Genomic DNA, 26,851 nt, shown 5'->3' with positions numbered 1-26,851 from the left:
TGCTGGCAGGGATAACAGCAGATCAGCAGTGGCATGAGTTTCTGGAAAAAATGAGGAAGGTGCAGGATAGATGTATTCCAAAAACAAAGAAATACTCAAATGAGAGAATAGTACAACTGTGGCTGACAAGCCAAGTCAAAGCTAATGTAAAAGCAAATGAGAGGGCATACCACAAAGAAAAATTAGTGGCAAGACAGGATTAGGAATCTTTTAAATCCTACAGAGAGCAACTAAAAGAATCATTAGGTGGGAAAAGATGAAATATAAAAGCAAGCTTGCAAACTGGATAGTAAAGGCTTTTTCAAGTATGTAAAAGGTAAGAGAGATGAGAGTGGATATAGGACCATTAGAAAATAAGGCCAGAGAAATAATAACAGGGGGCAAGGAAATGGCTGATGAACTAAATGAGTATTTTGCATCAGTCTTCACTGTGGAAGATACTAGCAGACTGCCAGATGCTGAAGGGTGTGAGGGAAAAGAAGTAAGTGCAGTTACTATGACAAGAGAGAAGGTGCTTAAAACGCTGAATGACCTAACGGTACATTTGGACTTTCAGAAGGCCTTTGGCAAGATGCCACACATGAGGCTGCTTACCAAGTTAAGAGCCCATGGTATTACAGAAAAGTTACTGGCATGATCAGAGCACTGGCTGATTGGTAGGAGACAGTGAATGAGAATAAAAAGATCCTTTTCTCGCTGGCTGCTAGTGACTAGTGGTGTTCTGCAGGGGCTGGTGTTGGGACTGCTTTTTATGCAGTATATCAATGATTTAGATGATGAAATAGATGGCTTTGTTGCCAAGTTTGCAGATGATATGAAGATTGGTGGAGGGGCAGGTAGTGTTGAAGAAATAGGTAGGTTGCAAAAGGACTTAGACAGATTAGGAGGATGGGCAAGAGAGGCAAATGAAATACAGTGGTGGAAAATGCATGGTCATGCACTTTGGTAATAGAAATAAATGTACAGACTATTTTCTAAATGGGGAGAAAATCTAAAAATCTGAGATTTAAAGAGGACTTAGAGTCCTTGTGTAGAGCACCCTAAAGGTTAACTTGTAGGTAGTGAGAAAGGCAAATGTAATGTGAGCATTCATTTCGAGAGCAGGGATGTGATGCCGAGGCCTTATAAGGCACTGGTGAGGCCTCAACTTCAGTATTAGGAACAGTTTTGGGCTCTTCATCTGAGAAAAGATGTGCTGGCATTGGAGAGGGTCCAGAGGAGGTTCACAATGATGATTCCGGGAATGAAAGAGTTATCATAGGAGGAACATTTAATAGCTTTGGGTCTGTACTCGCTGGAATTTAGAAGGATTAGAAGGATGAAGGCGGACCTCATTGAAACCTTTTGAATGTTGAAAGTCCTAGCCAGAGTAGATGTGGAAAGGATGTTTCCCAAGATGGGCGAGTCTAGGACAAGAGGACATCGCCTCAGGAGAGAGGGGCATCCACTTAAAACAGTTGTGGAGAAATTTCTTTAGCCGGAGGGTGGAGAATTTGTGGAATTTATTACTACAGGCCACTGTGGAGGCCTGGATGTTGGGTGTATTTAAGGCAGAAATTGATAGGCTCTTAATTGGACATGGCATCAAAGATTATGGGGCAAAGGCAGGGGAGTGAGACTAAGGAGGGGTAAAAAAAAATATCAGCTATGATTGAATCAGAATCTGGTTTATTGTCACCGGCAAGTATCGTGAAATCTGTTAACTTAGCAGCAGCAGTTCAATATAATATATAATTTAGAAGTAGAAGAAAAATAATAAAATAATAAATAAATAAGTAAATCAATTACAGTATACGTATATTGAATAGCTTAAAATCCTGCAAAAAACAGAAATAATATATATTAAAAAAGAGAGGTAGTGTTCATGGGTTCAATGTCCATTTAGGAATCAGATTTTGGGAAGGAAGAAGCTGTTCCTCCTACCTGATGGTATCAGTGAGAAAAGGGCATGCTCTGGGTGCTGGAGATCCTTAACAGTAGACGCTGCCTTTCTGAGACACCGCTCCCTGAAGATGTCCTGGGTACTTTGTAGGCTAGTACCCAAGATGGAGCTGACTAAATTTACAACCTTCTGCAGCTTCTTTTGGTCCTGCGCAGTAGCCCCCCCCATACCAGACAGTGATGCAGCCTGTCAGAATGCTCTCCATGATGCTCTCCAGAATGCTCAAAACTTCTACGGAAGTTTTTGAGTGTATTTGTTGACATACCAAATCTCTTCAAACTCCTAATAAATTATAGCCGCTGTCTTGCCTTCTTTATAACTGCATCGACATGTTGGGACCAGGTTAGGTCCTCAGAGATCTTGACACCCAGGAACTTGAAACTTCTCACTCTCTCCACTTCTGATCCGTCTGTGAGGATTGGTATGTGTTCCTTCGTCTTACCCTTCCTGAAGTCCACAATCAGCCCTTTCGTCTTACTGATGTTGGGTGCAAGGCTGTTGCTGCGACACCACTCCATTAGTTGGTATATCTTGCTCCTGTACACCCTCTCGTCTCCATCTGAGATTCTACCAACAATGGTTGTATCATCAGCAAATTTATAGATGGTATTTGAACTATGCCTAGCCACACAGTCATGGGTATAGAGAGAGTAGAGCAGTGGGCTAAGCACACACCCCTGAGGTGCACTAGTGTTGATTGTCAGCGAGGAGGAGATGTTATCACCAATCCGCACAGATTGTGGTCTTCCAGTTAGGAAGTCAAGGATCCAATTGCAGAGGGAGGTACAGAGGCCCAGATTCTGCAACTTCTCAATCAGGATTGTGGGAATGGTGGTCGATGAACAGCAGCCTGACACAGGTGCTTGTATTGTCTAGGTGGTCTAACACCGTGTGACGAGCCATTGAGATTGCATCTGTACGAATCATCTCCCTAACAGAGGTTGAAATTTCCCTCTGAATTAACTCCGATATAGCTTCCAAAGTCACCGGTGATTCAGTCGGAGGGAGATCCGTAGCTTTCGGTTTAACCGGAGGTTTACCATCCTTGCCGTCTTTCCCGTTCTTAGACATAGCAGATCTAAGTTCCATCCAATTGTCAGAGAATTCAGTTTAATTCAAAGTATTGTAAAAATTGATGCCTTAATAGTTAATTAAAGTATAGCTGACCATAGAGAGAAAAAACTCAGAGGTAATGGAGCGAGTCAAGAACGCGACTTCACTCCATGAGCGCTACCGGAAGTCCACCCCTAGCAGTGAGAGGTTGAAAATGTCCTTGAATACTCCTGCTAGTTGGTTGGCACAGGTTTTCAGAGCCTTACCAAGTACTCCATCGGGACCTTTTGCCCTGCAAGGATTCACTCTCTTTAAAGACAGCTTAACATTGGCCTCTGAGACAGAGGTCACAGGGTTATCAGGTACAGCAGGGATCTTCACAGCTGTAGTTATATTCTCCCTTTCAAAACGGGCATAGAAGGCATTGAGTTCATCTGGTAGTGAAGCATCACTGCAATTCCTGCTATTGGGTTTCACTTTGTAAGAAGTAATGTCTTGCACCCCTGCCTGCGTTGTCATACATCCGATGTCGCTTCCAGCCTCGTTCGAAATTGTCTCTTTGCCCTTGAAATAGCCCTCCGCAAATCATACCTGGTTGAGCAGACTCGTTGGGCCAAGTGGCCTAATTCTGCTCCTATGTTTTATGGTCTTTTTACAATCTTACAAACAGGGAAGGTTAAATCATACAAACTTAGCTAAGTTTTTTGTGGTGACAAAGATGATTGATGATTGTGGATATTGTCCATGTGGACTTCAGCAAAGTATCCAACAAAGTCCCTCATGTTCAGTAGATCCAGAAGATTAAGGCACATGAGATCCAAGCTGACTTGGTAGAATGGATTTAAAATTGGCTTGGAGAGATCTGTGACCGAGGGGTGTTCTGTGGAGTTTCAGTGCTTTGTTGTATCTTGTAGAGATTATTTAGGTGGAAACGTAGATGGGCTGATTGGTAAGTTTGCAGATGACACAACAATTGGCAGAGTTGTGGACAGTGAGGAAGATTGGTAAAGGATACAACAAGATGTGGATAAGTTGGAAATATGGATGGGGAAATGGCATGTGGAGTTTAATCCAGACATGTGCAAGGTACTGCCCTTTGGGAGGTCCAATGCAAGAGGCAAGTGTAGGGTCCTTGGTGTACAGCACTGGTGTACAGAGGGATCTTGAATGGAAGTGCTTACATCTGCAAAACATGTGGATAGGGTGGTGGACAAGGTGTATCATATCCTTGTCTTTATTAGTTGGGGCTCTGAGTATATAAGTTCGCAAAACATGCTGCAACATTATAAAATATTGATTAGGCCAAATTTGGAATACTGTGTGCTGTTTTGGAGTGGGTGTCATAGAGTCATAGAAAAATACACCACAGAAACAGGTTCTTCGGCTCATCTAGTCCATGCTGAACCACTTAAACTGCCTGCTCCCATCGACCTGCACCCAGACCGCAGTCCTCCATATCCATGCACTAATCCAAACTTTTAAACATTGAAATTGAACTTGCATGCGCCACTTGTGCTGGCAGTTCATTCCACACTCTCACGACTCTCTGAGTGAAGAAGATCTCCCTCATGTTCCCCTTAAACTTTTCACCTTTCTCCCTTTCAGGGTGTCGAAAAGATTCACCAGGATTTTGTCTGGATTGGAAAGTATTAGCTATGTTAATAGCTGGACAAACTTGGTTTGCTTTCTCTGGAGCGCTGGAGGCTGAGGAGAGATCTGAAGAAGGATATACATGAAATTATGAGATACATAGATAGGGTAGATAGTAAGAGATTTTTCCCTGGGCAGGAATGTCATATACTAAAAGGCAATGATTTAAGGTGAGGGGGTAAAGTTTAAAGGAGACTTGCGAGACAGTTTTTGTTGTAGCGAGTGGTGGGTATCAGGAAAGTGTTGTCAGGGATAGTAACATTTAAAATGCATTTAGATAGGCAAATGAGCAGGCAGGGAATGGAGGAATGTTGAGCCTGGACAGGCAGATGGGATTAGTTGGAATGCATTGTGATCAGTGCTGGCAGTGTGGGCTGAAGAAGCTTTTCCTGTTCTGTGTTAGTATCCTATTGCATGTAACTAAAGATCCTGAAAGTGACGGAAGAGTAAACTCTGGCTGACTTATATTTCAACTTTCTAATTGCAGTAGTGTCAGAATCAGGTTTATTGTCACTGACAGAATTTGTTGTTTTGAGGCAGCAGCACAGAGCAAAGACATAAAAATCTATAAAGTACAAAAAATGCATAAAAATGGGTTAATGAGAACATGTTCATAGGTTCATAGACAATTCAGAAACTTGGTGGCAGAGGGGAAGATGCTGTTTCTGAATTGTTGAGTGTGAGTCTTCTGGCTTCGTCGCCTCTGCCCAATGGTAGTAACAAGAAGATGGCATGTCCTGGAAGCTGAAGGTCCTTAATAATGGATGCCTCCCTCCTGAGTCACTGACTCGTCCTTGACGGTAGGGAGGTTCGAGGTCCTGACATAGTTAGCTGAGACTATAACCCTCTGAAATCTCTTGGCATCCCGTGCATTGGAGCCTCCATACCAGGTGGTGATGCAAAAAAGTCAGAACACTCTTCACCGTAGACAGAAATTTCTAAGTCTTCGGTGACATATCAAATCTCCTCACTCCTAATGAAATATAGCCGGTGTCATGCCTTCTCCATAATCCTATCAATATGTTGGGTCCAGCATAGATCCTCTGAGATGTTGATGGCTAGGAACTTGGAGCTGCTTACCCTTTCTGTGCTGGCCCCTCGCCGAAGATGGGCATGTGTTCTCCTGACTTCCTTGTACAGCAGGTGTAAATGTGGTCCTAATGTATGTACACTAAGGATCATTGGAAATGTTGATAACATTTTGGAATAATATTATTCTTCCTAAATAATTTCTTAACCTTCCCTCATTATTTATAACCAATTTCCTTTCCAAGTGTCTGGATACATGCAGAAGAGCTCGACTCCAAGACTTTTTATATATGACATGTTTGGAAAAAACTCCTGAAATGCACTGCTTGCCTGAATCCCACACTCTACTATTTCTTCCTGTCTCTTCTTCAGTAAAATGGAAGCAGGGAATGGGATTAGCAAGTCAGAGTCATAGAATCTGCATGAAAAATAGGCCTTTCAGCCCAACTCATCCATGCTAACCAAACTGCTTGCATTTAACTCTTATCCCAACCTTTCTTATCTAAGTACCTGTCAAATGTCTTTCAAATTTTGTAATTGCACCCACCTCTATCAGTTCCTCTAGCAGTTTGTTTCATATAGTGGCATGGCCTGTAGATTGATGGTGCACGGGATGTTGTCCTGGAGCCATGTTTCTGCAAGAACAAGTATGCAGCAGTTCCTGATCATGCACTGGTGCAGATGCAGATGAAAGCAATCCAGCTTGTCTTCCACTGAGCGAACACCGGAGTACAGCACTGATGGGAGGGGGCAGCCCCCAACCCAGCACAGGCTCCAGCGCATCCACAGAATCTCCAACATCTCCCCTGGGCAGCTGCAAAAGGGGACGCCATGGCATGAGGGCCTGGTCCATGCAGCAATTAATGCTATGCATCTCCCCTGCTGTTGGTATCACCAAGAGCCAATAAACCAGACTTTTCAGTATCCTTCTTACCAATGTTCAACAGGGGCTTGCAATCATAAGAAAAATGTACAAGATAATCATTTGCGCCGTTTATTGGACCTGGCATCGCCTCCACTTACTTCCTCTGATACCTTCTTCCCTGGATGGCTGTACCAGGCAATGACAAGATATCCCACAAGTCTCAGCTCCACCGCTACCCTGCAACTCACTAGTGGGGTAGTTTTGCGACAACACACTACATGCAAAGGCCAACAAACAACGTTGGTGCAAAAGAAGACAAACTGCAAATACAAAAAAAAACAAATAATAATACAAAATTAATTAATAAGTAAATAAATAATACCGAGAACATGAATTGTAGGGTCTTTGAAAGTGAGTTTATAGATTGTGGAATCAGTACAATTTTTAAAAAAGCTGCTTTTATTCAGAATCAGATTTATGTGTCGTGAAATTTGTTAAATTAGCAGCAGCAGTTCAATGCAATACATAATATAGAAAAAAGAAAAATTTTAGTATATGTATAATGAATAGATTAAAAATCATGCAAAAACAGAAATAATATATATTAAAAACGAGAGGTAGTGTTCACAGGGTCAATGTCCATTTAGGAATTGGTTGGCAGAGGGGAAGAAGCTGTTCCTGAATCGTTGAGTGTGTGCCTTCAGGCTTCTGTACCACCTACCTGATGGTAACAGTGAGAAAAGGGCATGCCCTGGGTGCTGGAGGTCCTTAATAATGGATGCTGCCTTTCAGAGACACCGCTCTTTGAAGATGTCCTGGGTACTTTGTAGGCTAGTGCCAAAGATGGAGCCGACTAAATTTACAACCCTTTGCAGACTCTTTCAGTCTGTGTGGTAGACCGCCCCCTCCCACCATACCAGGCAGTGATGCAGCCTGTCAGAATGCTGTCCACAGTACATCTATAGAAGTTGATGTTTTGTTGACATACCAAATCTCTTCAAACGCCTAATGAAGATCTTGACACCCAGGAACTTGAAACTGCTCACTCTCTCCACTTCTGATCCCTCTATGAGGATTGTGTAAATCTACAGATTATGTAAAATATTTAATTTTTAATCCTTCCACCAATTTTACAAAGCAGTGGGATTAAATTCAGTTTCTTTGTCTTTAAAAAGAAGTATTCTGAGTTTGTTGTTAAATGACAATGCATGGAACACTTCTCACCCAATCAGTGAAGCTGGAAGAAATTCCCATGAGTAATATTCTTCCTTTTACCCTGATCTTATTTTCTATGGGTACTCTTTATACGCCCAATAGACCAAATTTTGCTTCAGAAAATATTATCCAGTTTATAATTGGATCACTGTAATCAAATAGGCTTAATAAGGAAGAAAATAGACGTTGATGATAAGGTTAGATCTCTTTGAAAGGGTTAGCTACATGCTATGACTGTTTGATAGCCTGAAACTGTAGCCTCTGTTGGCTGAGTTAAAAGACATATTACGTCTTTGAAACAAAACCCCATTATTTTTATTCTTTGCTACCGTCACCTGTGTCAACGTAGCTGGTAAAACAGCTAACTCCCAGAGGCAACAACAAGGTTAGATTTGTAAAATGACGAAAAGCTAGCAGATATGCATCTTAGATTACATGATGTATAATAATTTGCATTCATTTGCAAATTCTTTGAAGCAGTTTAGTGCTGACTGAATAACCTTACAATATACAAATCAAGGGTGTCAGGCCATATAAATCTGTCTGGCTGCCTCATTCTTGGCATGTTGAAGAACAGCCTGGAGGAGAACCTATACTATCCATTACAGGTGCCCAGTGCCAAAGTGAATGAATGAATCTTGCCTGTCATCTTTTGAGTACTTCTGATCTTTAAGATCAAAGCAAATGAGCTAAGTTAGCACTAGATGAGAGTGAAATTAAAGTAAATGATGAAAGTGACATTAGCTTTGAGCAGTTCTATTAACTTGAAAACAGGAAAATAAGATTTACATGTGAACTCTGATGCTCAGAGAGTGGAAGCATGTGGTAATGAATAGGGGAAAGAATCTGGTTTAAGATAATTCCACCTTATATTATCAGACCATTTTTCTTCTAAATCACTGAGTTTAATGTTCCATAATGTTCCATACAATTTGGTAACAAAAATGACGAAAAGAAAAGTTTTGTTTAAAATGTCCTTTGACAAAAGCATCGAGGACGCCTAGGGTGCCATCCCACACTCACACTTTGTCAAGTCTGTTCACTCGGCTATACTTCTACTCCCTGCACATGGGCAGAGATTGAGGACCACAGCATCCACGGTGAGTGTGGACTGCAAAGGCATGGTCAAAGGAGGCGAGAAGCACTTCACATGACTGCTTGAATGGGTGGACTGGACTACGGAGATCAGATAGAATATGGCAAAGCCATCATCAACTTCATCAAAACCTGTGTGGATGAATGTGTGCTTTAGAGAACATACTGTACTTACCAAAACCAGAAACCATGGATGTACTAGGAAATTAGCAATCTGCTGAGGGCCAGAACTGTGGTGTTTAAGACTAGTGATCCAGAACTCTAGAAAATGTCCAGTTATGAGATACAGACGTCTATCACGAGCAAGAAGGCAATTCCGAGTGAAGTTAGAGACACAATCAGATGCACATCAGCTGTGGCAGGGTTTGGATGCCATTACTTCATATAAAACAAATCTAGTACTCCCTAATGAGCTCAACACCTTCAATGCACACTTTAAAAGGAAAAATTAAACTGGTGACCCTGTGATATCTGTCTCAGAGTCCGACAACAACTTGCAAGGCGCCAGGCCTTGGCAGGGCACTGAAAACCTTTGGCAACTGACTGGAGTGTTCGAAGACCTCTTCAACAACTCACTTCTGAAGTTGGAGGTTCCCACCTGCTTCAAAACGGTATCAGTCGTACCAGTGCCCAAGAAGAGCAGGACGAGCTGCCTCAGTGACTATCGGCCAGTTGTACTTGCATCTTTTGCGATGAAGTGCTTTGAGAAGTTGGTCATGGCTGGAATTAGTTCCTGCTTGAACAAGAAGCTGCACCCACTGCAAGGGCTTACCACCACAAATGGTCGAAAGCAGATTCAATCTCATTGGCTCTCTACTTGGCCTTGGGCCACCTGGACAACAGCAATACCCATGTCAGGCTGCTCTTTATTGATTACAGCTCAGGGTTCAATACTATCATCCTCACAGTACTAATCAACAAGCTTCAAAACCTGGGCCACTGTATTTCCCTTTGCCACTTGATTCTTGATTTCCTCATCAGGAGACCACTGTGAGTGCAGATCAGAGATAAAATCTCCTCCTCGTTGGCAGTCAGCTCTGGAACACCTCAAGAATGTGCACTTATCCCATTGGTCTGACCTCTCTACATGCATGACTGCGTGGCTAGTGTATTGAGCTCTTTGGGCTTGTGAGGGAGCCGGAGAACAATGGTCTCTGCGTTTTTTAGAGCACCTGAATTGGTTAATTGTTGTTTAATGAGAGTCATTTATCGTTTGGAGTTGCCTGTGTCTTTTCTGTGGGGACTTGTTCTTGTTCTGCGGTCTCGTGGTGCTTACTGTATAAACTCGTTAGGTTTATTTTGATAGGCTTGGAGATTCCATATTACTTGTATTATTTAAGCAGACGCCTGATTAGCGCTAATCGCAGGGTCCTAGTTTTGAGAATGTGAAGTTTTGCAGTGTCACTCACCGAGCCACCAATGTTCTCTTGGAATTCTTATGAATAATCTTTGGTCACCCTCTCTACTTCGGAGTCTGTGTTTCCTCTGCATTTGTGTTTCGACATCGCCAGCGCACATCGTGACGGCTGGGCACCCCTCAAGTGCCACCTATAAATTTGTGACTGGCAGAATCTCAGATAGTGACAAAGAGGAGTATAGCAGTGAGATTGATTGATCGATTGTCTGGTTGAGTGGTGTTGCAACAATAACCTTGCACTCAACATCAGTGAGGTGAAGGAATTGATTATGGGTTTCTGGAGGGGGAAGTTGGGAGGACACATACCAGTCCTGATTAGGGAGTCGGCAATGGAAAGGGTGAGCAGCTTCAAGTATCTGGGCATCTACATCTCCACATATTGAAGCAATCATGAAGAAGGCACACCAGCAGAGAAATTTCAGTAGGAGTTTGAGGGGATTGATATGTCACCGAAGACACCAGCAAAATCTCTGAAGATGTATTGTGGAGAACATTCTAAGTGGTTGCGCCGCTGCCTGATGTAGAGACTCCAATGCAAAGGATCAAAAAAAAGCTGCAGAGGCTTGTAGACTCAGCCATCTCCACCATGGGCAACAGCCTCTCCACCATCGAGGGCACCTTTCAAAGGTGTGCCTCAGGAAGAGGAATCTATCATTCAATGGTGCTCACCATCCAGATTTAGATTCTTCAGGTTCGGGGAAAATCCATTGTTCTTCTCTGTTCTGCACGCAACGTTACCTCATTCCTTTTCCAATGTGGTTGACTCTTGACCTTTTTGAATGACCTGGTCCACAGCTAGCTGTATCAACACCCTCTCAAAGTGATGAGGGATGGACTTTAAATATCAATGCTGATTATGATGTCCACATCCTGAAAAAATATTGAAAACAATTGTCAACTAAACAGTCTTAGGGTGGTACAGTAGTCATAGATCTCCAAAAGAAAAACACTTATAACACACCTGAATTATTGTTCTTTTAATAAGATCTAACAACAGTTTTCTTCTGGTGTAAAACCAATTATTTACATTGGATTTCACAGGGTGTGTGGTGGAAAGGAGATTTGAGAATTCAGTGAAGGGATAGGTGAAGAGTTACTGCACATCTCCAGAGAGCATCCTGACTGGTTTCGTCATAACTTGGTGTGGAAATACCAATGCCCATGAATGGAAACCCCTCCAAAAAGTAGTGGATACAGCCGAGTCCATCACAGGAAAGGCCTCCCCATCACTAAGCACATCTATAAGCAGTGCTCCCACAAGAAGACAGCACCAATATCAAGGGCCCGATCATCCAGGTCATGCTGTCTTTTTGTGCTGCCATCGGGGAGGAGGTACAGGAGTCTTAGATTCCACATCACCAGGTTCAGCAAAGAAACCAGAGGGCATCCTGGTAAATAACTGATTTATTCATTACTAGGACTCCTTGTGGGAGGGAAGAGAATAAATATTCACGACAGCTCTTCAAGTACCTTTCCTGCCCTAACCTTTTTTTTCTCATAATGATATCTGTTTAGCACAGCGTAGATCTCTGATGAAGACGAGTCCCCCACTCATCAAATTAGCATTCCTGGTCATTGGCTTTCTGCCTTTCCCACTTGTACTGGCAGGAAAACTAATAATAAAATAACACCAAGCCTCTTCCAGGTTCTCCAGTTTTCTGTAGCTTTGTAACAAGGTTCTTCAATTGAGTTAAAATCTCCTTTAAGGTGTGAAAAAGTAGTCTGTAACATATACATGGTATCTGAGCCAATCTACAGCACAAACACAAATATCAATTAACATTCTCAGAACTGTGTTTTGCTAAGGAAGCTCATTTCCTACCCCAGGGTCTATCATTTTGATGATAAGATCTTGAATGCAATGCCATAGCATGTTCCCAGACTCTGCTACATTGATGCTTAACAGGATATTGTAGCGGGAACTCCGGTTTGTGACCTAGAATACGTGTTGTTACTTTGTGATTTATAATAGCATGCAATAAGTTTAATGAAATTAAAAAATCTGTAAAAAGTTTATGACTTAACTAGATTTTATAAAGACAAATGCAGTTAAGTTCAAATAACTCGGCACTTGGAAGGCCTATTCTACCAATTGTATTGCTGTATGTGGGCACATTGTTTAAGAATTCTTCTCCTTAGAGAGTAAGGCTTATATTGTTTCATAGCAGAGTAACACGGATCACTCACTCCAGTTTGAGCTATCTACAAATTCCTTGGGTGTGCTCACAACAAAGAAGAAACGTCTCATAAACAACTGACACTTCAATAAGAAGTTTTGTTGTGCCTCTTCTTTCTTTATTAATATAACAACCTGAAGCACCTTCAATAACTCCAAAAGACTGAGGTTTGGTAAAATACTGAAAAGCTTTTATTCGCTGTACACAACCATATAACATATAACCATATAACAATTACAGCACGGAAACAGGCCATCTCGGCCCTTCTAGTCCATGCCGAACTTTTACTTTTTATTGATTTAAAAGGAACATAAATACAAACAAGAGGAGAATTATCTCAAATATATATATCAATAACAATCCAAACAGAAATTGAAATAAGCATTATCAAAATCATACATATATTTAAGCTATTATACAATAAAAAAGAAAACAGCAATTCTCCTCTTATCAGTTCATGAAGAGAAAAGAAAAAGCTTTGAACTTTAAATGAAGGAAAAAAAACCCACTACACTATACAAAAAAAAAGGACCGGGCAGTCCATTCTGAGGATACGACCAAAAAAAAAAGACTTTCTGATCAAATCTAAAACTTTGAAGAAAAAATTGGAAGAGTAACAAATCAAATTAAATGAAATTATTGAATAGAAGGTTTGCTCAAATTTAAAGGATGTATCAAATGTCTGACTTATTTTCTCTAAACTTAAACAGGACATAATGGAGGAAAGCCAATGGAAGTCAGTATGTGTCTTCCACTTCAGTAAAATGGCTCTCCTGGCCAATAAAGTTGAAAAGGCTATCATACGTTGAGCAGAAATAGGAATATTTCCTGCTTTCGATGGGGTAATTCCAAATATTGCGGTAAGTAAATTAGGTTATAGGTCCAGATCCAGGACTTTTGATGATGTTTTAAAAACTTCTGTCCAAAAATTGCCTAGCTTTATACAAGACCAAAACATATGAGTTAAAATTGTTGTGCCTCTTGCATGTTGGAGCTGCACTTAACCAGGCAGTGGAGTACTCTTATATACTCCTTGCCTGGATGATGGTGTAAATAGTTTTGGGGTGTCAGAATGTGAGTCTGTCAATGCAGAATATTTAGCCTTTGATTTGCTTTATGTGATAATTTATTTGACAGCACCTCTAAAACCTGCAACCTCTACTTTGTTGGAAGGACATGAATAATTGTAAATGAACACCACAATGAGCAATTCATATGAAGTCACATAGCATCTTGATATGGGAATATGAATATAGATATATTGAAATATATCACATCCTCTAGCCTTGATTCCAAGACTAAATGCCAGGTAGAGGTCAGGTACTGAATTTTAATAAGAAAATCAAATAACTTTGCCTATAATTGGACTCAATTACACGCTTTTCCATGAGCTATTTTGTGCATAAAAATTACTCTGTGAGCAACAATGATCATTTTTAGCAGGTATTCCTGATGTGTTTCTACATAGCCTGGCTGACATTTGCTAACGTCAGTCACACAATTATAATGACATCATTATGTGTTCTGCACCCACTTCCTCGACTACCAAATCCAATTCATGCATTAAGGTGCAACCTATGAACTTTGTTTATTGGAGACAAAAAGTGATCAAACCCTGCAGCAGTCTGAGCCTTTAAATCTCCCTCCACTGTCCTTCCCCACCCCCCATTCTCGTATTTTCTCCCACTTATCCTCTTTAACTATGAAAAGTAATGAGAGAAAAAAACACATTAAAATGAAAGGGATTCATCCTTGGGGAAAAAGTTTTAAAAAATTCTCTCCAGGCGGATGATTCTAAAACATGCTAGTAAGAGAGCGTGTGCTCATTAGCCAAGACAGGTACAGTGAATTAAAGCAATAGGCAATAAAATAGATCAATATTTTGTCAGTTATAAGAGGCAGTTCTTGGTTAATGGAGGTGTTTATGAATTATACATGAATAGAAATGTAGCAAAACATAGAAAGCCAGACTGATGAGCAATATAATGATACACAATGAAGATGTAAAACCAATCGGATTGATAAGTGGGGAAATATTGAAAATTATGAAAAAAATCAAGATAATTTCTGTTTAAAAACTTGAAAGGGATGTATTGTTATGGATCCCAATCTCTTTGTGAAACAGTCCAACTTAACTAGGTAACAGCATTCCTCATGTAGATATGTCTTGTATTCTTCCAATAGCAGACAAGGAAGAGGTTTATGGAATAAGGTAAATAAACTTGTAGCGCAGTTAGAGATTGGCATGTATGATGTTGTGGGCATCATTGAATCCTGGCTGAAAGAAGATTATAGCTGGGAGCTTAGTCCAAGGATACACATTGTATCAAAGGGACAGGCAGGTAGGCAGAGGGCGAGGCATGGCTCTGTTGGTAAAAAAAGAAATCAAATCATTAGAAAGAGGTGACATAGTGTTGGAAGGTGTTGAATCGTTATGGGTAGAGGTAAGGAAGTGAAAGGGTAAAAAGACCGTGATGGGAGTTACTTACGGACCCCCAAACAGTAGTAAAGATGTGGTCTTCAGATTACAACTGGAGACAGGAAATGCATGCCAAAAGGACAATGATACAATAGTCATGGTGGATTTCAATATGCCGGTGGATAGGGAAAATCAGATTGTTGCTGGATCCCAAGAGGAAAATTTCTAGATTGCCTGTGAGATGGCTTTTTAGAGTAGATCATTGCTGAGCCGACTAGGGGATCAGCTATTCTGGACTGGATGTTGTGCAATGAACCAAAATTGATTAGAGAACTTAAGGTGAAAGAATCCTTCAGGGAAAGTGATCATAATATGATAGAATTCACACTGAAATTTGGTAAGGAGAAGCTAAAGTCAGATGTAACAGTATTACAGTGCAGTAAAGGGAATTACAGAAGCATGAGAAAGGAGTTGGCTAAAATTGATTGGGAAAGAACACTAGCAAGGATGATGACAGAGCAGCTATGGCTGGAATCTCCAGAAGCAATTCAGAATACACAGGATGTATACATCCCAAAGAGGAAGAATTATTCTAAAGGCAAGATGATACAACCGTGGTTGACAAGAGAAGACAAAGCCAACACGAGCCAAAGAGGGGGCATATAATAGAGCAAAAACTAGTGGGGAGTTTGAAAATTGGGAAGCTTTTTAAAAAAAACAACAGAGGGCAACTAGAAAGTCATTAAGAAGGAAAAGATGGAATATGAAATTAAGCGAGCTAATAATATTAACCAGGATACCAAAAAATTCTTCAGATACATAAAGTATAAGAGAGGCAAAGGTGGATATTGGACCACTGGAAAATGATGCTGGAGAGGTTTGAATGGGGACAAGGATCTGCCAGATGAACTGGTTAAGTATTTTGCATCATTCTTTACTGTCGAAGACTCTAGCAGTATGCTGGAAGTTCAAGAGTGTCATGGGTCATGAAGTTGGTGAAGTTACCATTACACGGGAGAAGGTTCTTGGGAAACTGAAAGCTCTGAAGATAGATAAATCACCTGGACTAGATGGTGTACATCCCAGGGTTCTGAAAGAGGAGGCAGAAGGGATTGTGGAGGCACTAGTAATGATCTTTCAAGAATCATTAGATTCTGGAATGGTCCTGGAGGATTGAAAATTGTAAATGTCGCTCCACTCTTCAAGAAAGGAGAGAGGCAGAAGAAAGGAAATTATAGGCCAATTAGTCTGACCTCAGTGGTTGGGAAGATGTGGGAGTTGATTATTAAGAATGAGGTCTCAGGGTACGTAGAGAAACAGGATAAAATAGGCCATGGTCAGCATAGTTTCCTCAAGGGAAAATTTTGTCTGATGAATATATTGGAATTCTTTCAAGAAACTCTGGTTAGGCCACACTTGGAGTACTGTGTCCAGTTCTGGTCGCCTCACTATAGGAAAGATGTGGAAGCATTGGAAAGGGTACAGAGGAGGTTTACCAGGATGCTGCCTGGTTTAAAGAGTATGGATTATGATCAGAGATTAAGGGAGCTAGGGCTTTACTCTTTGGAGAGAAGGAGGATGAGAAGGAGACATGATAGAGGTATGCAAGATATTAAGAGGAATAGTTAGAGTGGATAGCCAGCGCCTCTTCCTTCCCCAGGGAACCACTGCTCAATACAAGAGGACATGGCTTTAAGGTAAGGGGTGGGAAGTTCAAAGGGGATATTAGAGGAAGGTTTTTTACTTAGAGAGTGGTTGGTGTGTGGAATACACTGCCTGAGTCAGTGGTGGAGGCAGATACACTCGTGAAATTTAAGAGACTACTAGACAGGTATATGGAGGAATTTAAGATGGGGGGGTTATATGGGAGGCAGGGTTTGAGGGTTGGCAGAACATTGTGGGCCAAAGGGCCTGTACTGTGCTGTACTATTCTATGTTCTATTAAATAACAAGCAGGATAGACAAAGGAGAATTGGTGGATTTTGTGTACTTGGATTTTCAGAAGGCCTTTGACAAGATGCCACACCTGATGCTGATTAACAAGTTAAGAGCCCATGGTATTACAGGAAAGATACTAGCATGGATAAAACAGTGGCTGATTGGCAGGAGGCAAAGAGTGGGAGGAAAGGGATCCCTTTCTGGTTGGTTGCCGGTGACAAGTGGTGTTCCACAGGGGTCTGTGTTAGGACTGCTTTTTACGTTATATGTTAATGACTTGGTTGACAGAATTGATGGCTTTGTTGCAAAGTTTGCAGACAATATGAAGATAGGTGGAGGGGCGGGTAGTTTTGAGGAAGTAGAGAGGCTACAGAAGGACTTAGACAGATTAGGAGAATGGGCAAAGAAGTGGTAGATGGAATACAGTTTTGGGAAGTGTATGGTCATGGACTTTGGTCTATTTTCTAAATAAAGAAGACTATTTTCTAAATTGAGAGAAAATTCAAAAATCTGAGGTGCCAAAGGACTTGAAAGTCCTTGTGCAGGATTCCATGAATGTTAATTGGCAGGTCTGTGGTGAGGGAATCAAATACGATGTTTGCATTCATTTCAAGAGGACTAGAATATTAAAGCAAGGATGTAATGTTGAGTCTTTATAAAGCCCTGGTGAGGCCTCACTTGGAGTATTGTGAGGAGTTTTATCTTATCTTATCTTAGAAAGGATGAGCTGAAACCGGACAGGGTTCAAAGGAGGTTCATGAAAATGATTCCAGGATTGAACAGTTGTCACATGAAGAGTGTTTGATGGCTCTGGGCCTGTATACACTGTAATTCAGAAGAATGAGGGGTGACCTAATTGAAATCTATTGAATATTAAAGGTCCTCGATAGAGTGGATATGAAGAGAATGTTTACTATGGTGAGAGGATCTAGGACCAGAGGACACAACCACAGAATACAGGGGCTTTCTTTTAGAACGGAGATGAGGGGGAATTTCTTTAGCCAGTGAATGGTGAACCTGAGGAATTCATTGCCATATGTGGCTGTGCAGGCCAAGTTTTTGCATACATTTAAGGCAGAGGTTGATAGATTCTTGTTTGGTTAGGGCATGAGGTAATCTGGGGAGAAGGCAGAAGACTGGGGCTGAGAGGGAAATTGGATCAGCGATGATGAAATGGTGGAGCAAACTCGATGGGCCAAATGGCCTAACTCTACTCCTATATCTTATGGTCTTGTATTCCTAGAACTCTCAAACTAATCACGCTTTGATACCTTGCTAGCATCCATCATCATGGAGGGCATTTTCTAAGTCCTAAAACTCCTCTCATTGGATGTCACTACTGGTTTTGCATAATTCCAATGCTAGCTCTAAGAAATTGTGTCCATTTAGAGGGTGGTCTCATGTCTCATTAGGAAGGTAAATTGGGATTATTAGGCATGTGATGAAGGCAGAAATCTGTAGTAGCCTGATCTCAGAGGGCACTAAGGACTAGGCACAGATTTCACTGTGTTTCTGGATTTACAGATTCCTGCTTTTTCAATGCTGTCTTCCAATACCTTTATGAAGCTCCACAGGACATAGATCTTGCAACTATTTCTGGTATAATCTGTCTTGTCTTCCTTTCTCTTCACCATTTACACCTCGGACTTCAACTACTGCACAGAGTCTTGGCATCTTCAGAAGTTTTCTGATGACTCTGCCATAGTCGGATGCATCAGCAAGGGAGATGAGGTTGAGTACAGGGCTACGGTAGGAAACTTGGTCATGTGGTGTGAGCAGAATTATCTGCAGCTTAATGTGAAAAAGACTAAGGAGCTGGTGGTAGACCTGAGGAGAGCTAAGGCACCGGTGACCCCTGTTTCCATCCAGGGGGTCAGTGTGGACATGGTGGAGGATTACAAATACCTGGGGATACGAATTGACAATAAACTGGACTGGTCAAAGAACACTGAGGCTGTCTACAGGAAGGGTCAGAACCGTCTCTATTTCCTGAGGAGACTGAGGTCCTTTAACATCTGCCGGACGATGCTAAGGATGTTCTACGAGTCTGTGGTGGCCAGTGCTATCATGTTTGCTGTTGTGTGCTGGGGCAGCAGGCTGAGGGTAGCAGACACCGACAGAATCAAAAAACTCATTCGTAAGGCCAGTGATGTTGTGGGGATGGAACTGGACTCTCTGATGGTGGTGTCTGAAAAAAGGTTGCTGTCCAAATTGCATGCCATCTTGGACAATGTCTCCCATCCACTACATAATGTACTGGTTGGGCACAGGAGTACATTCAGCCAGAGACTCATTCCGCCGAGATGCAACACAGAGCGTCATAGGAAGTCATTCCTGCCTGTGGCCATCAAACTTTACAACTCCTCCCTTGGAGGGTCAGATGCCCTGAGCCAATAGGCTGGTCCTGGACTTATTTTATAATTTACTGGCATAATTTATATATTACTATTTAACTATTTATGGTTTTATTACTATTTATTATTTATGGTGCAACTCTAACGAAAACCAATTTCCCCTGGGATCAATAAAGTATGACTATGACTATAATATGTGTAACACCTTAATCCCACAAACTCTTTTATTGGTGTATCTAGTGCTTTAGAGCAATCATCTCAGCTATCTAGTATAATGCCCCACAGGCAGCATTGAACTTCGAGGAAGTTGTGAAGGTTCCAAATGGTTTTAGAAAGGGGAAATATATTTTCCTGGCCATTATATGAACGCTGTTGCTTTAAGTAAGAAAATCTGCAGAGTTACAGTGTCAATCAGTCTCTTTGATCCAACAGTTCCATGCTAGTCAAGATTCCCATCTAAGTTAGTCCCATTTGCCTGTATTCTGCCCATATCCCTCTAAATATTTCCTTTCCATGTACCCGTCTAAGTAACTTATATTTGTTAATGTACCTGCCTGAACTACTTCTGCTGGCAGCTTACTCCATATACTGACCACTTTCTGGGTGAAAAAGTTGGCCCTCCATTACCTTTGAAATATCTCTCCCATTGCCTAAGCGCCCTCTTGTTCTCGATTCTCCAACTTTGGGAAAAAGACTATGTTCATCTATGCCTTTTATGGCTTGTGAGCTTATTTCTGGATCTGCAGCAGAAAGGATCACAGATTTGTATCCTTTATTTTATATTTCACTAAAATATCTGATCTGAAATGAAATGAATCAGAGGACAGAGCTTAGGATGATGGCTAATGACAACTCCTTTGCTTGCATCTTTGGAAACAGCGCTATTTATATCTTTAATATCTCTTTTTTCCCCCTTTTTCTGAGTTCTTTTGAAGACCCTGACCTGGAGTTACACACTGACTTCAGTTCTTTGTGGAAATGGAACCTGTTCTCAGGGCTTCTCAACTGGCTGCTTTTCGATATTCCAAGGATGTGGCCTGGAAGACTAGCGCGCATTCAGGGTGCCGAATTTTTGTGGCTCTGGAGGCAGGTAGATTGGAGGTCAGTGCCGCTGCGTGATGTGTTGAGGGAGTACACGGAAGATCGAAAGCAGTGAGTTGGCTGCCAGCTGTGTGCCTAGAAACCCAAGTTCTTTGGGCACAGAGCTCGGAAAAAGTGATGCAACAGACTTTTAACATCATAAAGCGGTGAGTTGTTTTGTTATATCTCCCCTCTTGCTGTGAAACGGGGACACCTCTTTTTCTCTTATTAGGGGGAGAGAGAGCCTGTGGTATGTCGAACTACCAGGTCAACGAGTAGTCTTTGGGGTACTGCAAGTCTGTGTTGTTATTGATGCTTTGCTGCATGCTTGAGTGCTCGGTGGAGGGTGCAGATGTTTTTTTTGCTGGTGGGGGAGGGGGTCATTGCTTTGCGGCTGCTTATACGCTGGAGGGGAGAGCTAGGGGAGTTTTGGGATTCTAACATTTAAATGTCATTCATTCTTTGGGAAACTCCTCTGTTCTTGTGGATATTTGTGAAGCAAAAAATTTCAGGATGTATATTGTATACATTTCTCTGACAGCAAATGTACCTATGGAAACCTATTGAATTTAAATTTTTCAAATGTTTTGGTATTTTCCCACCTACAAATTAGATAGGACTTGTTCTTAGTCATGTAACACTCTGGTGTCATCAGTCTGGATTCCATAAACGCAAGAGATTCTGCGGATGCTGGAAATCCAGAGCAACATATATGGAAAATGTTGAAGAGTAAACAGTCCTGCTGAACAGTCTTGCCCGAAGCCTCAGCTCTGTTCCTTTCCATAGATGCTGCCTGACCAGCTGAGTTCCTCCAGCATTTTGTTCAAAGTTCAAAGTAAATTCACTAACAAAGTACATATATATCGCTATATACAATCCTGAAATTTATTTTCTTGCCGGCAATCACAGTAAATGCAAGAAACACAATGGAATCAATGAAAAAACACATTCAGCAGGGTGGAAAACAACCAGTCTGCCAAAATAACTCTGTAAATGCAAACAGTGGAGGTAAGTGAGTAAGTGAGTAAGTGATATATAAGGAGAACATGAGAATATGGGATGAATCCTTGAAAGTGAATCCAGTTCAGTCGGAACAGTTCAGTGATGAGATGAGTGAAGTTATCCTTTCTGGTTCAAGAACTTTGTAGTTGAGGGATAATGACTATTCCTAAAGCTGATGGTGCAGGTCCTGAGTCTCCTGTACCTTCTTCCTGATGGCAGCCATGAGAAGAGTGCATAGCCTGGATAGTCTGGGACCTTGATGATGAATACTGTTTTCCTGCGTCAGCGCTCCAAGTAGATGTGCTCAATTGTGGGGAGGGCTTTGTGTGTGTTACTCATCTGGATGTTTTAATACTATTCATGTACAATTCATAATTCATCTATTAATCAAGAACCATAAGGCAATAAACCTTTTTCTGACTCATTTCTGGGATCAGTTGTCACTGACCATAACTGATAAAAATCTGCAGCATCTACTCAGTCAGAATCAGGTTTATTATTACCGACATATGTCATGAAAATTGTTGTCTTGCTGCAGCAGTACAGAGCAATACTTTAAAGATTAGATTTATTTGTGACATATACATCAAAATTTAGAATGAAATGAGTCATTTGCGTCAAATTAAATCAGTGGAGATTGTATTGTGTATCCCCACAAGTGTCACCACGCTTCTGCTGTCAACATACCATGCCCAAAACTCACTAACCCCAACTATATGTCTTTGGAATGTGGGAGGAAACCAGAGCACCCAGAGGAAACCCACATGGTCACTGAGAGAATATACTGTACAAACTCCTTACAGACAGCGGTGGGAAGTAAATCCTGATTTTACAGCCAGCACTGTAAAGCTTTGTGCTAAATGCATTACCCAATAAGAAATATAAGTAGATAGACAGAGAAAAAAGTGAGTTAAATAGTGAGGTAGTGTTATGGGTTTGCAGACCATTCAAAAATCTGACAATGGAGAGGAAGCAGCTGTTCGTAAAATATTGAAAGTGCTTCTTCAGTCTCTTGAACCTCCTCTCTGATAGTGGTAATAAAATGAGTGCATGTCCTGGGTGGTTAGATACCTTGATGATGGCTGCCGCCGCCTTGATGCACTACCTGTTGAAGATGTCCTCAATATTGAGGAGGCTAGTGCCCATGCTGGAGCTGGCTAAGTTTACGACCCTCTTCAGCTTTATTGATTCTATGCATTGGCAGCTCCCTACCAGATGGTGATGCAACTAGTCCAAATGCTCTACAGGGTACATCTGTGGAGATTTGTAACTATAAGACCATAGGACATAGGAGCAGAACTAGGCTATTTGACCCATTGAATCTACTCCACCATTTCATTATGGCTGATTCATTACCCTCTCATCTGCATTCTCTTGCCTTTTCTCCCTAACCTTTGACATCCTTACTAATCAAGAACATATCAACCTCTGTTTTAATTATAGCCAGTGCATTGGCCACCATGGCCATCTGGCAATGAAGTCCACAGATTCACTACACCTTACCTAAAGAAATTCCTCCTCATCTTTGTTCTGAAGGGATGTCCTTCTATTCTGAGCTTGTGCCCTCTGGTCCTAGACTCCCCCACTGTAGGAAACATTTTCTCCACATCCACTCCATCTAGGCCTTTCAATATTCGATTGGTTTGAATTAGATCCCCCTGCTCTTTCTTCAGTGAGTATAAGCCCAAAGCCTTGAAATGCTCCTCATATGTTAACCCTTCCATTCTCAGGATCATTCTTGTGAACCTCCTCTGGATCCTCTTCAATGGCAGCACTTCCTTTCTTAGATCAGGGGTCCAAACCCACTCACAGTATTCTGGGCACAATCTGACCAATGACTAGTAAAGCCTTAGCATTACATTCTTGCTTTCATATTCCAGTCCTCTCAAAATGTATGTTAAAATTGCATGATTAAACTCTTCTCAGGCTTCCAGTCAGGTACGGGTATCAATTATATCCAACATTTTGATGACAAACTCTGCCATCTTCATCAGGGATGATGCCTGGGCATTTCTAGTCCAGTGGTATTTATACCCCTGTAATCTGTCCCTCCTGATTGGTTAGTCCTCATCCAATCAGGTTTCTGCTCTCCTACCTTGTTTACAGTCAAATTTAGAGCGAGACTTTTTTTTTGGTTAAAATTCTTTTCCTTGAGTTTTATTTCAATGGTTTCCTTCACCAGGTGGTCACAAAAGCTATTGGTGTGGCACAGTAATTTAGTGCCAATGAAGTCAATCCTACGGCCATTGCGAGGCCGATTTTAAAGACCAGGAAATTATATTCTATCTGCCATTTCTTTGCTCATTCTTCTAATCTGTCTAAGTCCTTGTGCAGAATCCCTGCTTTCTCAATACTAGCTGCTCCTCCACCTATCTTCATATCGTCTGCAAACCTGGTTACAAGGCCATTGATTCTACCATCTTATCATTGTCATATATTGTGAGAAAAAATTATCCTAATATCAACCCCTGTGGAACACAACTAGTTACTGGCACCAACTGTACAAGGTCCCCTTTATTCTAATTCTTTGCCTCCTGCCAGTCACCCACTCTTCTGTCTATGCCAGTACCTATGCTGCTATTTGCTTGAAGAATTCCAACAGGTTGGACAGGCAAGATTTCCTCTTAAGGAAACCATGCTGACTTTGGTCTATTTTATCATATGCCTCCAAGTACCCTGAAACCTCACCCTTAATAATGGACTCCAACTTCTTCCCAACCACTATAGTTCAGGCCAACTGGTCCATAATTTCCTTCCTTCTGCTTCTCTCCCTTCTTAAAGAGTGGAGTGACATTTGCAAATTTTCATTCCTCCAGGACCATTCAAGAATCTGGTGATTCTTGAAAGATTATTACTAATGCCTTCACAATCTCTTCTAACACCTCTTTCAGAACCCTGGGGTGTAGTCCATCTGGTCTAGGTAATTTATCTACCCTCAGGCCTTTCAGTTTTCTGAGCATTTTCTCCTTAATAATAGCAACTACAGCCTCAAAACCCTAACCCTGACACTCTTGAATTTCTGGCATACTGTTGATATCTTCCATAGAGAAGACTGATGCAAAATACCTATTGAGTTTGTCCACCATTTCTTTGTCCATTATTAATACATTTACAGAACCATTTTCTAGCAGTTCAACATCCACTCTGGCCTCTCTTTTACCCTTTATATATCTGAAACTACTTTTGGTATTCTCTTTTACTTTGGCTAGCTTAACTTCATATTTCACTATTTCTCTCATTGCTTTTTCTGGTTGCTTTATGTTGGCTTTTAAAAGCTTCGCAATCCTCCAGCTTCTCACTAACTTTAGTGATGTTATATCCCCTCCCTTTCTTTAAAGCTGTCTTTGATTTCACTTGTCAGCTACAGTTGCCTAATCCTTTCTTAAGAATACTTATGGGATGTGTCTATCCTGTACCTTCTGAATTGTTCCCAGAAGCTCCAGCCACTGTTGTTCTGTTGTCATCCCTGCTAATGTTCCCTTCCAGACAAATTTAGCCACTCTCAAACTGCAGGGTGAATTCTATCATATTATGATCACCACCTCCTAAATGTTCCTTTACCTTAAGCTGCCTAATCAATCCTGGTTCATTCCGCAGCACCTAATCCAGAATCGCCTCTTCCATAGTGGGCTCAATCACAAGCTGCTCTGAAAAAACATCTCTTATGTATGCTACATTTACATTCATTTGCTAGAATCTTTAGTAACATACCAAATTTCCTCAAACTCTTAATGAAATATAACCACTGGCATGCCTTCTTCATGATTGCATCAATATGTGCAATATGACAAGTATTGTCATGATCTGGTCCGTGAAGTCTGCATTCCGATTCGCGGTCTGGTCCATGGACTCCGGACTCCAGGACTTCCGGCTGTCCCTTGTTTCAGTTGGGCTTAATCATAGGCACCTGATGCTCGTCTTGGGGCTGGGAATATAAGTGGCCCTGGGTTTGAGTGTGGGTGCTGGTTTGTCTTGTTAGTATCCTGTCCTTGCCTCTGTGGGGTAAGTTGGTAAATCAGGCTGTCTTTGCTGTTACCCTGCGGTTGGATCTGTCCCTTCCTGTCCTTGCCTCTGTTGGGTAAGCCAGGCAGTCTTTGCTGTTACCCTGAGGCTGGACTGTTCCCTCCCCCTCCCCCTCAAGTCTTGCCTGCAACCTTGCCTGTATCGCTGTCAAGTTCTACTGCCGGAGCAAGACCGGAGCCTTGCTGTGTCTAGATAAGGAAACTTGGACAGTTTGGAACTGTCTCTTTGTGTCCTCGCCTTCACTAGGTAGGTCCAGCTGTTTGCCGCTACCTTGAGTTGGAACTGTCTCTGTGTCCATGCCTTTGCTAGGTAGGTCTGGCTGTTTGCCACTACCTAGTGTTGGGAACTGTCTCGTCATGTTCAGCTTTCTGTGTATGAGTCTTGGCCCTATGTCCTGTTCCCAAGGAGGGGTCCCGGCTCTGTGTTCTGCGTTCCTGTCTCCCAAGACCAAGTCAAGGCTTCGTGTTCTCGTCCAATCCATGTGCTTCATCCTATACTGGAGTTCCCTCGTCCTGCCCAGGAGTCTCTCGTTCTGTCCTGTAGCCTTGCCTAGTCCTGTCTCCCAAGACTACGCCATGTCTTTGCCTAGTTCCGAAGTCCCAGCCCGACTCAAGACCCAGGTTCTGGGTCCTTGTCCAGTCTCCGGCTCAGAGTCCAATCCCAGCTTCCTAGTTCCCAGTTCTAGTCCTGGTCCTGCTTGCCTAGCCAATGTCCTAGCCCAAGTCTGTGTTCTTGTCCCAGCTCCTAGTCTGCATCCAGTCATGTCCCTAACTCTAGTCTCTAGTCCTGTCCTGTTCCTAGTACTTCAGTGTCGGTGTCTTGCCTTTGGGTCTGCTCCCAGCGCCCCACCTTATGACAAGTATAATGTGAGAAAAGAAATAGTTTCTACAATCCTTGAAAATGTAAGAATTTAAGAACTGAATGAGCAATAAGGCAGATTTGCTAATCTTTTATCAATTTGGTGCAGTTACAGAGTAATGCAATTCTTCATCCTCCAAGAGGACCACAACCTTGTTGTTGGGTTTGGAGGATTACATGCCTCAATGACCCAGAGAGCTATGTTGGCTGCAGTCAGGGTTTTATGCTATGACTCTAGGTAGGGTCACTCATGCCACACAGGTCAAAGGGTAGAGGCCAGGCTAAGAGGGGTCCACTGGTCCTCTAGTTTCGGGGGTTCAGCTCAGGGCCTGAATGGTAAAACAAAATTGTTGCTGAAACAGCAATGGAGAATCCTTCTACTTCAGAGTGTGACAATGTTCTGAAGTCTCCACCTGGAACTTCCATGACTGACAGCAGTGAAAACTGAGCGGAAGCTACTGACATGATGAAGGAAGCCCTGAACTCCGCCATCGAGGGAGGACCTTTATTGCTGCCCTAAACAACTGTGACATAATGGGCAGTTTTAAAAAAAAAAGCAATTTAAAGTTTTTATTGACTCAGACTATCATACCTTGCAGTTTTTAAATGTTAGCTCGTTGGAATATGGCTAGATACCATAGTGTAGCATGGATGTCATTATCTTAATATAATATTTATATAAATCAGATATTCTATGTGACCAAGGACATGTCCCTGATTATTACTGGTTTCCT

This window comes from Mobula hypostoma, chromosome 6, assembly GCF_963921235.1.
Source record: "Mobula hypostoma chromosome 6, sMobHyp1.1, whole genome shotgun sequence".
Classification (NCBI taxonomy): Eukaryota; Metazoa; Chordata; class Chondrichthyes; order Myliobatiformes; family Myliobatidae; genus Mobula; species Mobula hypostoma.
This window is presented reverse-complemented; position numbering follows the sequence as displayed.